This window comes from Trichechus manatus, unplaced genomic scaffold, assembly GCF_000243295.1.
Source record: "Trichechus manatus latirostris isolate Lorelei unplaced genomic scaffold, TriManLat1.0 scaffold00031, whole genome shotgun sequence".
Classification (NCBI taxonomy): Eukaryota; Metazoa; Chordata; class Mammalia; order Sirenia; family Trichechidae; genus Trichechus; species Trichechus manatus.
Genome location: NW_004443967.1, coordinates 20,285,801 through 20,296,435, shown reverse-complemented (window position 1 = coordinate 20,296,435; position 10,635 = coordinate 20,285,801).

Genomic DNA, 10,635 nt, shown 5'->3' with positions numbered 1-10,635 from the left:
TCCCTGGCCTGTCTGCCTTCTTATATTTTCTGAATCTTCTTATGTTTGTAATATGTATATAATGCCCTGGGTTTATAGCTGTATTTGGTTGGATGAATAGAGAAAAGTGCATCTATTCCACCTTCCCAGGAGCTGAAGTCCCAGATCTCTTTTTAAAGAGAAATATTTGCTGGACTTTTGCATGCAGAGGTACCTTAGAGGCAGCCAGTTCCCTGGACTTGGAGAAGCAGGACAAGCCTCTCTCCCACAGAAAGCTCTTCAGTCACATTCAACATGGTGACAGGAGGGCTTTTAATCACAATGCTTACCTCACTCACATGTCAGCAGAGTCCACCCAGTGAGTCAAGCCATCAATTACATCTTCCCGGTCAAGTTGTTCCCAGAGCGATCTCTTCTTTTAAAGCAAAGTTAGTGTATGAAGTTCAAGTGAGCACTTAAGAGCATAGTTTCTGGAAACCACAAGGATTTCTGGGGAGAAAAATCTTATATTCTCCTTTCATTCCTTGACAGAATTCTCTTGAAAGGCAGTAATTCAAGACTGTTTCTTATGAATTTGATAAATCCTGTGGTAGTAGACAAGATATTTTCCAGATTATTGGCAGTCTGTGGGGATAATCTGATACCGAACATGAGGAAGCATGATGGCGCATGGAGCTTCCTTAATATCAAAGCAACAAAGCCAGGTGTGTCGCCAGGCACTGGAGGTGTTCTCTCTGTGTATTGAATACTGAAAATTTTCCTGTTGTTGAAGTTACTTTTGGCCAACAAACTTTCCATAGTTTCAAAGGTATGTACATCTTTTGAAATTTAACAAGAAGCAGGAGGACAGAACGCATGGGGATTTTACAGTGATGTTGTAACATGGATGTGTCTCTGGCTGCACCAGGAGATACAAATAGACTCATCTCATGAAGGGAGACCACTATGGAATCTTAGATGAAACGTCACTAGTTCTGGGAGGGCCGCACCATCATAGAGAAAGTGCTTCACTTACCTTCCTCTGCTCCAAGCCACAAATTGTTGTTTCTTCTCAGGACCCAGGATTTTGTCATTCTTTCCCACCTGTAAGACCCTGGGTGGCATAAACGATTGAACACTTGACTACTAGCCAAAAGACTGGCAGTTGCAAACCCAGAAGCACCTCAGAAGACAGGCCAGGCTACCTGCTTCCAAAAGCCTTGAAAACCCTATGGAGCACATTTCTACTTTGCACACGTGGGGTCACCATGAGTCAGAGTCAACTTGAGGGCAATCAGCAACTACCTGGCATGGGAAGAACGGCCTGGGAAGGATGCTTAAGATGAGACATTTGCCTTGGGGTGAATCTGAGTTTTGGTTAAACTACAGTCTTTCCAGAAAGAGCAATACTCGTTTGAAAGGCTCCCTATTCTCCAGTGAACTTATGCAGGTGAACAGAAGTTAACAGCTGCTTAATGCGTCAGTTGTCAACAACCTTGACAAAGGCACCGTGCCTCTTGGTTCCCATTACACTCAGTGATCACAGTAAACACAAAGAGCACTGTCACTGTGCTGCACTTTCCTTTCTTTGCTTACCTCCATGATGTTAAAAGGAATGTTGAAGACAGCCACCAACAGTGGCAAAGCAGTCTTCTTTCATTCCTACCACTGGTCTTGAAGATTACAGAGACCATAACAAACTCAGCAATAGCAAAGTCTATTTCACCTCATTGTGTACATTAGCATTCGTTCTTGGAAATGACATCTGTATTAATGAGATTACTTGACATTGCAATTTGTAAAAATTCCAAGTAAGAAACTCTATTTTCCTGTTTTGAATGAAATTCATACAGGAAGAAAAAACTTCCTATCAAACGGAACTCAGGTAAACTGGAGCCTCAGGAAAGTGGCTTATTTATTTTCCTTCAAAAGCAAAAGTTGTAAATAGAGAGAGGCTGTCACAGAAACTGGAAAACTTAGTGTTTTAAAAGCACTCAGAATGGTTTGACTGAAGCCTTAAGACAGAAATAAAGGAAGTTCAGGAGGCACCTTGAGAGACATTTCACATGTTAATTATAATCATCAAGGGCCATAAAGTTTGGAATTTCCTACCTGGCCAGAAAGCCTCCAACTCACAGAGTATTTTTTATTGTACTTTCCATCCTAACAGAAAATAAGATTCTAAACTGCAATAAGTCTGGGGGATAAAAAAGAATATGCAGTCTTTCTGGACAAGTTCTCTCTTCTTTTGCGTTTCTTATTGTGATGTGGTCACTGTGAAATAAAAATAGTAAATGAGATCATGTGACTCATAACCTTACTTATTAATTTATGGTAATGTGATCTGATTTACCTGTAGTTATGATGCTTAATAGATAGCTATTGATTTAAATCACTTGGAAAAAAATACAATCTTTTGGTTCAAAAACATATATCAAATTCTATTTTGGTGTTTTAAACATAGGTATGTGTGAATGCAAAGCCTTGATGGCGCAGTGGTTAAGAGAGTGGCTGCTAACCAGAAGGTCGGCAGTTCAAATCCTTGGAAACCCTATGGGGCAGTTCTACTCTGTGCTGTAGCCTTGCTATGAGTTGTAATCCACTCAAAGGTAACAGGTATGTGTGAATGCCAGCCCTTTCCTTACTCTCAGCTGCATAGGTGTAACACTATCTCCTTCTATTGCACTGCGGGGACTATTCTCTCCCAAGGACTTCAGGAACACTGTTGTTAACACATACAAAACATGTATGTGTGTGTATAACTTGTGTTTGATAAGTTGAGGGAGAACTGAGAACTTTGTGGTAGAGAAAAAAACTTTTCAACTCTGTTAAAAGAAAATCAAAGAGATTTATTGAAGCCCATATATCATTCAAATGAGGAAACCAGGAACCTCAGGGTCAGAAGCTCAGGAATCCCAAAGGGAGGGGTACGAACCACTTGTAGTTACACCGCTGAATGAGGAACTACAAATACAATGTTTCTGATTCCTTTACGGTGATTGAGGTCAGTCAAAGGCCGAACAAGGAAAAGCATGACCTTTAACATTATTGGCTAAGCTAATACAACTGTTGTTGTTGTTAGGTGCCATCAGGTCAGTTCTGACTCGTAGCGACCCCATTTACAACAGAAACATTGCCGGGTCCTGCGCCATCTTCACAATCATTGTTATGATTGACCCATTATTGTAGCCACTGTGTCAATCCATCTTGTCGAGGGTTTTCCTCCTTTTCGATGACCCTCTACTTTACCAAGAATATGTCCTTCTCCAGGTACTGGTCCCTCCTGATATAACAAGTCCAAAGTACATAAGACAAATTCTCACCACCCTTGCTTCTAAGGAGCATTCTGACTGTACTTCTTCCAAGACAAATTTGTTTGTCCTTCTGGCAGTCCATGGTATAGTCAATATTCTTCACCAATACTATAATTCAAAGGTGTCAGTTCTTCTTTAGTTTTCCTTATTCACTGTCCAATTTTTGCATGCATATTAAGTGACTGAAAATACCATGGCTTGGGTCAGGTGCATCTTAGTCCTCAAAGTGACATCTTTGCTTTTTAACACTTTGAAGAGGTCTTTACAGCAGATTTTCCCAATGCAATACTTTATTTAATTTCTTGACTGCTGCTTCCATGGGCGTTGATTGTGGATCCAAGTAAAATGAAAGCATACATTGATTACAGAAGACATAGTTACAAGATGTGTGTGCACAGAGGACAGTCTCACGACTGGTCCCAAACAATGGCGTGACAGATACTTTCGTCACAAGCAGTAACATAATGGATACTCTTGGGAACAGGTTATTAAGTATTACCTCACCCACAGCACAAAATCTTCTGGGAAGATTTAACACAAAGAGTTTGGTAAAGTTTAGTTACAGATTTACAGTTTTAGCCTAACCACAAAATCTTGGTAATAGGGTTGATTTCTAAGCAACAGAATTTCAAATCTGTGTTAAAAAGTTATATTCAACTTCTAAACGCTAGCATTAGTTCAGCCTTTTTTTTTTTTTAGGTCAGATGCCTCTTTTGGTTTTTTATATCCCATATCAACTTGAGAATTCTTGATTTAATCAAAATGGCAATGAACAAAAAAATCAATTTTCTATCTGTTGTAAATAACTAACATGTTGTTATTTTTATCTCTGATAATGGAGCAGCTTGGATACAATGTGCTCAGTGACAGTGGAGCCCTGGGTCGAGGTGACATCTCAGGACAATCTCTCCTGAAGAGTAAGTATTTATAAGCATTGCCATGTTGAGCCCATGAATGCCATTCACTCAATGATCACTCAGTAGTGAATAACATGGAGCCCACAAGAATCCTTGGAACACATGAAATGTACCAACCCCTCACATACCTCTCACTCATTTTGGTAATTGATGCCCATGTTTAAAACACGTAGAGAATAAGTCAAAAGATAATTTAAGATGATGGGATTCAGTTAACCAGTGTCAGAGCAACTCAAAGAAGGGAAAGACCTTTTTGGCCTGAGGTCACAATGAGCTCCTCAGTGGGAAGACTGGGGAGACAAGAGCTGGTGAGAGGAAAGTGGGGTAGGTGGAGGGCAGAGGTGGCAATGATCAAGTTGGTGGAGAATGAGACCCACCATGAGGGACAGGATGGCTGGAGTGATGGAGTGGTGGAGGGTCATGATGATGGATAGAAGACGGAGTAATTGGTGGGGTTCTGTACTGGAGTCCCTACCCTCAGGAAGTTCCCAGACATGTCCACAAACCATGGACATCATGGGAGAGTAGCCTTGGGGTCTTGTCCAGTGGGCTTTGAAAGCGCTCCCTCTAGCATTTACTATGGCTCACCAGTGCCATGAAGTAGCTACTAGCGTTCCATCCTCTCTATGCATGAGGAAACCAAAGCTTGGAGATATGAAAAGAGGAACAGTTTTAATTCGTCTGGAATCCAGACTTGTGAGGTCCATGGAGCTGGGGTAACTCTATAAGGCCATTACCCATTAAATGTCCTTTTGGACCTTGAGTCTTGAAGAAAGTGGTTTCTAGAAGTCACGTTTGAGTGAAACAATGGCCTAGATAAACTGTTAAAAATATTTTATCTTGGGCATTGTGCTCTTTTGAGGAATTCAGTACTCTTTGGAAAACAGAGACTCCAAAGTTCAGACTGGTAAATCAGTAATTAGTTTAACTGATCTTCAAGACAATGCTGTACAGAATTCTTCCTACCACAGATGGTTTATCAGTTCCAACCCTGGTGGTATAGTGGTTAAGTGCTACGGCTGCTAACCAAAAGGACGGCAGTTCGAATCCACCAGACGCTCTCCTTGGAAACTCTATGAGAAAGTTCTACTCCATCCTATAATGTCACTATGAATCGGAATCGACTCGATGACAATGGTTTTGGGTTTTGCTTTGTTTTTTGTTTTTTGTTTGGTTCTAGCCCCTTTCCATGGCAATGCCAATAACATAAGGTGGAGTATAAGAGTCTTTAGGTGTTCTCTCATCTTCAGAACATGCTTGACTCTCTAGCCGAAATGTTACCCCGATTTACAAATTGTATATTAAATTAATTTCAATCAATTTCTACTGTTGGCTTAATATACTTTTGTTTTAACAGAAACACCCTTCCCACGGTCACCCATTTATGAGGAGGTGGGGCAGGATCTGATCCCAGATGGTCTGACCAAACCCACCATATTAATCACTGAGGAAGCAATGATGAGTCCTTGCAGATCCTGAGCAGAGACTGTGATGAGTGACGTCTTAGAGGTGTGTGGTTCCCGAGCACTTGCAATGGGCAGTCCAAACAGAGATATGCTCTAAGTGTGAAATAAATAGGAAAGGAGAAGGATATAAATATCTCATCAATCATTTTTATATTGATTACATGTTGTAATGATAATATTTTGACTATATTGGGTTAAATAAAATATTATTAAAATTGATTTAACCTGTTTCTCTTTTTTTTTTTTCATTATGGTTGTTTGAAAAAAAAAAAAATATATGTAGAACCTGTTATCAGGAGGGACCAGTCCATGGAGAAGGACATCATGCTTGGTAAATAGAGGGTCAGCAAAAGAGAGGAAGACCCTTGAGGAGATGGATTGACACAGTGGCTGCAACAATGGGCTCAAGCATAGCAATGATTGTGAGGATGGCACGTGTATATATATGGTTTGCATGATTGCTTCACAAATACAATTGTACTTTATTGTACGAATTTTTGCTGTTCAATTTCTACTGTCCAACAAAGTGCTGCTTCAGAAGAATCAGACTGGGAGGGGGTTCGGAAGAAGAACCTAGAGAAGAGCAGAGAGCAGGCGGCCAGACAGCACAGGGCAGCACCCACAGGGTCCTCTGTCGACTAAGTTATCCAAGAACAAGGAATGAGTAATTGAAAAATATTGCCATGGCACCAATCATCATTTCCTCTGTGTCCCCTGGGCCCATTGCCCCTCCTATTGACAGCCCTGCAGATTAACTCGGTGGGGGGCAGCCAGGGAGAGGAGGAGGTGGCTCATTAATGTGTTTGTGATGCTAAGGGGATCACAGCCCTGACTGCAGGCGGGCTGCACTTTTCACTACTTCCGTGAGCAGAGAGGCAGTTTTTCCAATAGAGCAGACAGAAAGCAAACTCTTGCAGAGGAGAAATCACCCTTTAACAGTGGAGGCAGGGAGGCTGTGGAAACAGCTATTACAGCCTTTGCTATGTACTGCAAAGGTCATCACCATGTCCACAGTGTGTTTGGGAACACTTGGCTTCTGACCTTTACTGATGAATGGGCCAGACCTAAAGTGCTGGTCCCTGTGCATACATTGAAAGCAGCCAGCAGACCGGCTCTGGACTTTGGAGTGCACCCCATGCCTCCTGTTCTGCTGAGGATTCAGAATCTGCAGCTCCGGGTCCAAAGTTCTAGATGACCTTGGTTCTCTGAGGGTGTTGTAGGGCATGGCCTGAGCAGCTCTTGACTTGGGGTGTGTTAGAATCTCTCTGCATACTTGAGGCATTGCCACCACTGCTGTGGATGAAATTGGAAGAGGGACAAGAGGATGTGACTTGGGCATCAAAAGTGCCTCCCATGATCCTTCACTGCTCCTCTGAGGTCAAAGAAGAAAAGAGAATATTGCTACTTCCAGATTATCCTCCGCCTTCTCTCACAAACAAGGAGAATAACAGGAATTGTGCTTCTCCTTTGAATTCTACATTCCCTTGTGAAAAGCTCCACGTTCCTCATCTGCTGTCCACCATGTTCCTGTTCACCTAGGAGACCTTGACATTTGGCCAATGTGCTTCTTCTTGGCCATAGTTTTGACCTTTACCCAGAGTGACTCATGTCCCTGTGAATGGGCCACCCAGGTGTCTCACCCGTAGTTCCTGGTCCCATCTTCAGTTTACCGCCTCTGCATTCTAGTCTCCTGCAGCTCAGTTTCAGCTTAGAACACTGGTGCGGCTTGAGGGATCGCTTTTGTGTGGCTTTTCTCACCTTGGTCTTGTAACTCCCACCCAGGTGATCAGGTAGGACTGTGCAGATAGGGTAACTGTAGCCCTCCAAGGGGACTGGTCAGTTTTGCCATTCCCCTGGGCTTGAAATAAGCCACCCTAGACATGAGAAAGAGTAGAAAAGCCCACCTCCACCAAGGAAAAACAGCCAGAAGCCAGCATGTCCTTTGGACCGGGGATCCCTGCACCGAGAAGCTCCTGGAAGCAGGAGACTGAGTGAGCTGTAACCCTGAAGACGCTGAGAAGCAGTGGCAGAGAAACGGTGACAGGAGAGACCAGCAGGGGAGACTTAAGCCAGACCAGGACAGCTCGGTGGGCTTCCCGGCCCATGGAGAGAGAAAGCTGAGTGCCTTTAGGCAGAGACCGAGGGCCAGGGAGAGGTGTGTCTGCAAGCACAACTGGGGAGAGGCTGTCCTGATGGAAGAACTGTATCCTTGAGTGCTCTTGGGCCTGAATCGTAACCTGTTACTTCCCTAATAAACTCTATAATCGTGAGTATGGTCTGTGAGTTCTATCTGACCATTGCAATGAATTATCAAACCCAGTAGAGAAGTAGAGTGCTGTGGGAGGGACAGTTGGTATCAGAATTGGTAAAGATGGTGGAGAGAGGAGATACATCTGACCCCCGCTCATAGGAATCAGCCTTGAGCTGTTGATCTTGATTCTCCTTCTCCTTTGTGAAGTTAGAGGAGGTCAGACACCACCTCCACACCATTTTTACATCTTACGTCTGAAATCTTAACCTAAAATAAGCCCTTAGCTTGCTGCACTATCCCATCCCATCACTCTAGATCTGTGTTCCCATCATGCCTTTGTACTGAATGCTGTCCAGCAGCCCTCAGCCCCTCTGCTGTTTGATGGTCTACCCAATCCTCGTGTCTGGACCCAACAGCACATGACTTGATCTGAGCCATATGTCCTTCCCTTTTACTTGCCTGGAAAAGCTGTGTCCTTCCTGGGCTATCACGTCACCTGCCAGACACTGCTGGACCGGAAAAAAAAAGGAGAAAGGAGAAACAATTCTAAAAAGAAAGACTATAAAATTACAACCATAAGTTAGATACAAAGGTGCATTTTGATAATGACAAAAGAAATCACAACAAATTACAAATCTAAAAACAAGGACACATACCACAAACATCACAAGGCCCCCAAAATAGCACTATCTATGCATCAGCTGTCTGACACCCCTCTATAATTCTTTTATTTTTACTGCATTTTTGGCTGTGTAGTCTTCAATGCTTCTTCATTTGACATGACTTTGTAATGTCATTTTCTATGCAGAATGGAAAAATGAGCCAGACTTTACTCTAGCATGGCATATTGAAAACCAACATCAAGCCCCTTGTGGTTGAGTCGATTCCGACTCATAGCCACCCTACAGGACAGAGTAGAACTGTCCCATAGGATTTCCAAGGGCAGCTGGTGGACTCGAACTGCTGACCTTTTGGTTGAGCAGCCAAACGCTTAACCCCTGTGCCACCATGGCATATCGAAGCATTTTTAAATTGATAGTTTAGAAAAGTTTCTTTCAGCTTCCCAACTGGTTGGCGATGCCATGTACATTTTTAGGACGGTTGTCAAGTATAGAAAATCTTCTTCAGTTTTTTCTAACACGTGGGAATGATCCAAAACCCATTGCCGTGGAGTTGATTCTGACTCATAACAACCCTATAGGACAAAGGAGAGCTGCCCCATCGTGTTTCCAACGAGCGGCTGGTGGATTCGAACTACAGACCTTTTGGTTAGCAGCTGAACTATTAACTGCACCACCAGGGCTCCAGGAGGATGATGCTCAGGACATGTAACGCCTTCCGCAGTGACTAAGCTTCAGTGGTCTTTGAGGGGTCAGCCCTTGTTACCCAGTTTCTCACGGACAGACTTGTGTCATGTGATGTAGTGTGAGTGTTACATTATCTTCATTGACGCAAATAGTTCGTGTCAAGTAAGCAGAGAATTTCAGTATCTTCTCGTGGGTTTATGTGAGACAGGGGCACACTGGAATGATGACGTGTGAGATTTTACACGTGGAGTTTGTAGTGCTACTATTGTGTGTCCTGTAGAATGGGAGCTTTGAAAAATTCTACTGCAGGCAATTTCAATCACAACTCATTTTGTAGGTACATATTTCCCCCGTTTAACTGTATATTCCGTGTTATTGAGTATAAGCCTGACTAGACAGAACTTCCCTGTGGGCTCGGTGTTAATGACAGCTGAATTCTCCTCTTAGTGGTTTACTCATCTGCTGGTTGGGGAAATTTCCCCAGCTTCTTGCTCTGTACACATCCAACCTGGTTCTCCTCCAGTACCGGGTGCCTCCAGTGCTGGGTGCTGGGAGTCATGTGCTTGTCACCCAGGACCCAGCCCAAACAAGCGTTCTCGCTCTCTAATGAGGTGTCAAAGGAAGGGCGAATGACCTGTCCCCTGCGTTTCAGGGGCTGTGGCTGAGTCTGTCACAGGTTCATTACACGGCCTGGCCTGGGATAAGCTATAATCAGAATGCGGGGCCACGTGCTTTCTCCAAGGAGAAGTCATGCCTGGGCTGGACACGGACAGGCTGCCCAGCACCACAGGGCCTGAGTCACCAGGAGGGACTCGGACAGGCCTTTCCTTGGTCCTGATCAACTGGTGAGAGCACGAGCCCCTCACCCGACCATGGGCCTGCCACAGGCTGGCTCTCCAGACGCTCTGTCCTCCCCTGACCCAGTGACTTCTCTTCTGTGGTCGCGATTAATGCAGAAGTACAGATCGGTTGTCAGAAGACACTCAGCTGCCCTCACCCGCCTGAGCATGCCGACCCGAGCATGCCGACCTGAGCGTGCTGACAGGGTGAAGGAGAGCGCTGAGAACATCTGCTCTCATTGTCATGGAGATTGTGTGTGTGTGTGTGTGTGTGTGAGTGAGTGTGTGTGTGAGAGACTGAGAGAAAAAGACAGAGTGTGTGTGTGTGTGAGAGAGAGACAGAGAAAGAGAAGAGAGAGTGGGTGTGTGTGTGTGAGAGAGAGAGTGTGTGTGTGTGTGAGTGTGTGTGTGAGAGTGTGTGTGAGAGTGTGTGTGTGAGAGAGTGTGTGTGTGAGAGAGTGTGTGTGTGAGAGTGTGTGTGTGTGAGAGAGTGTGTGTGTGTGAGAGAGAGTGTGTGTGTGTGAGAGAGAGACAGAGAAAGAGAAGAGAGAGTGGATGTGTGTGTGTGTGTGAGAGTGTGTGT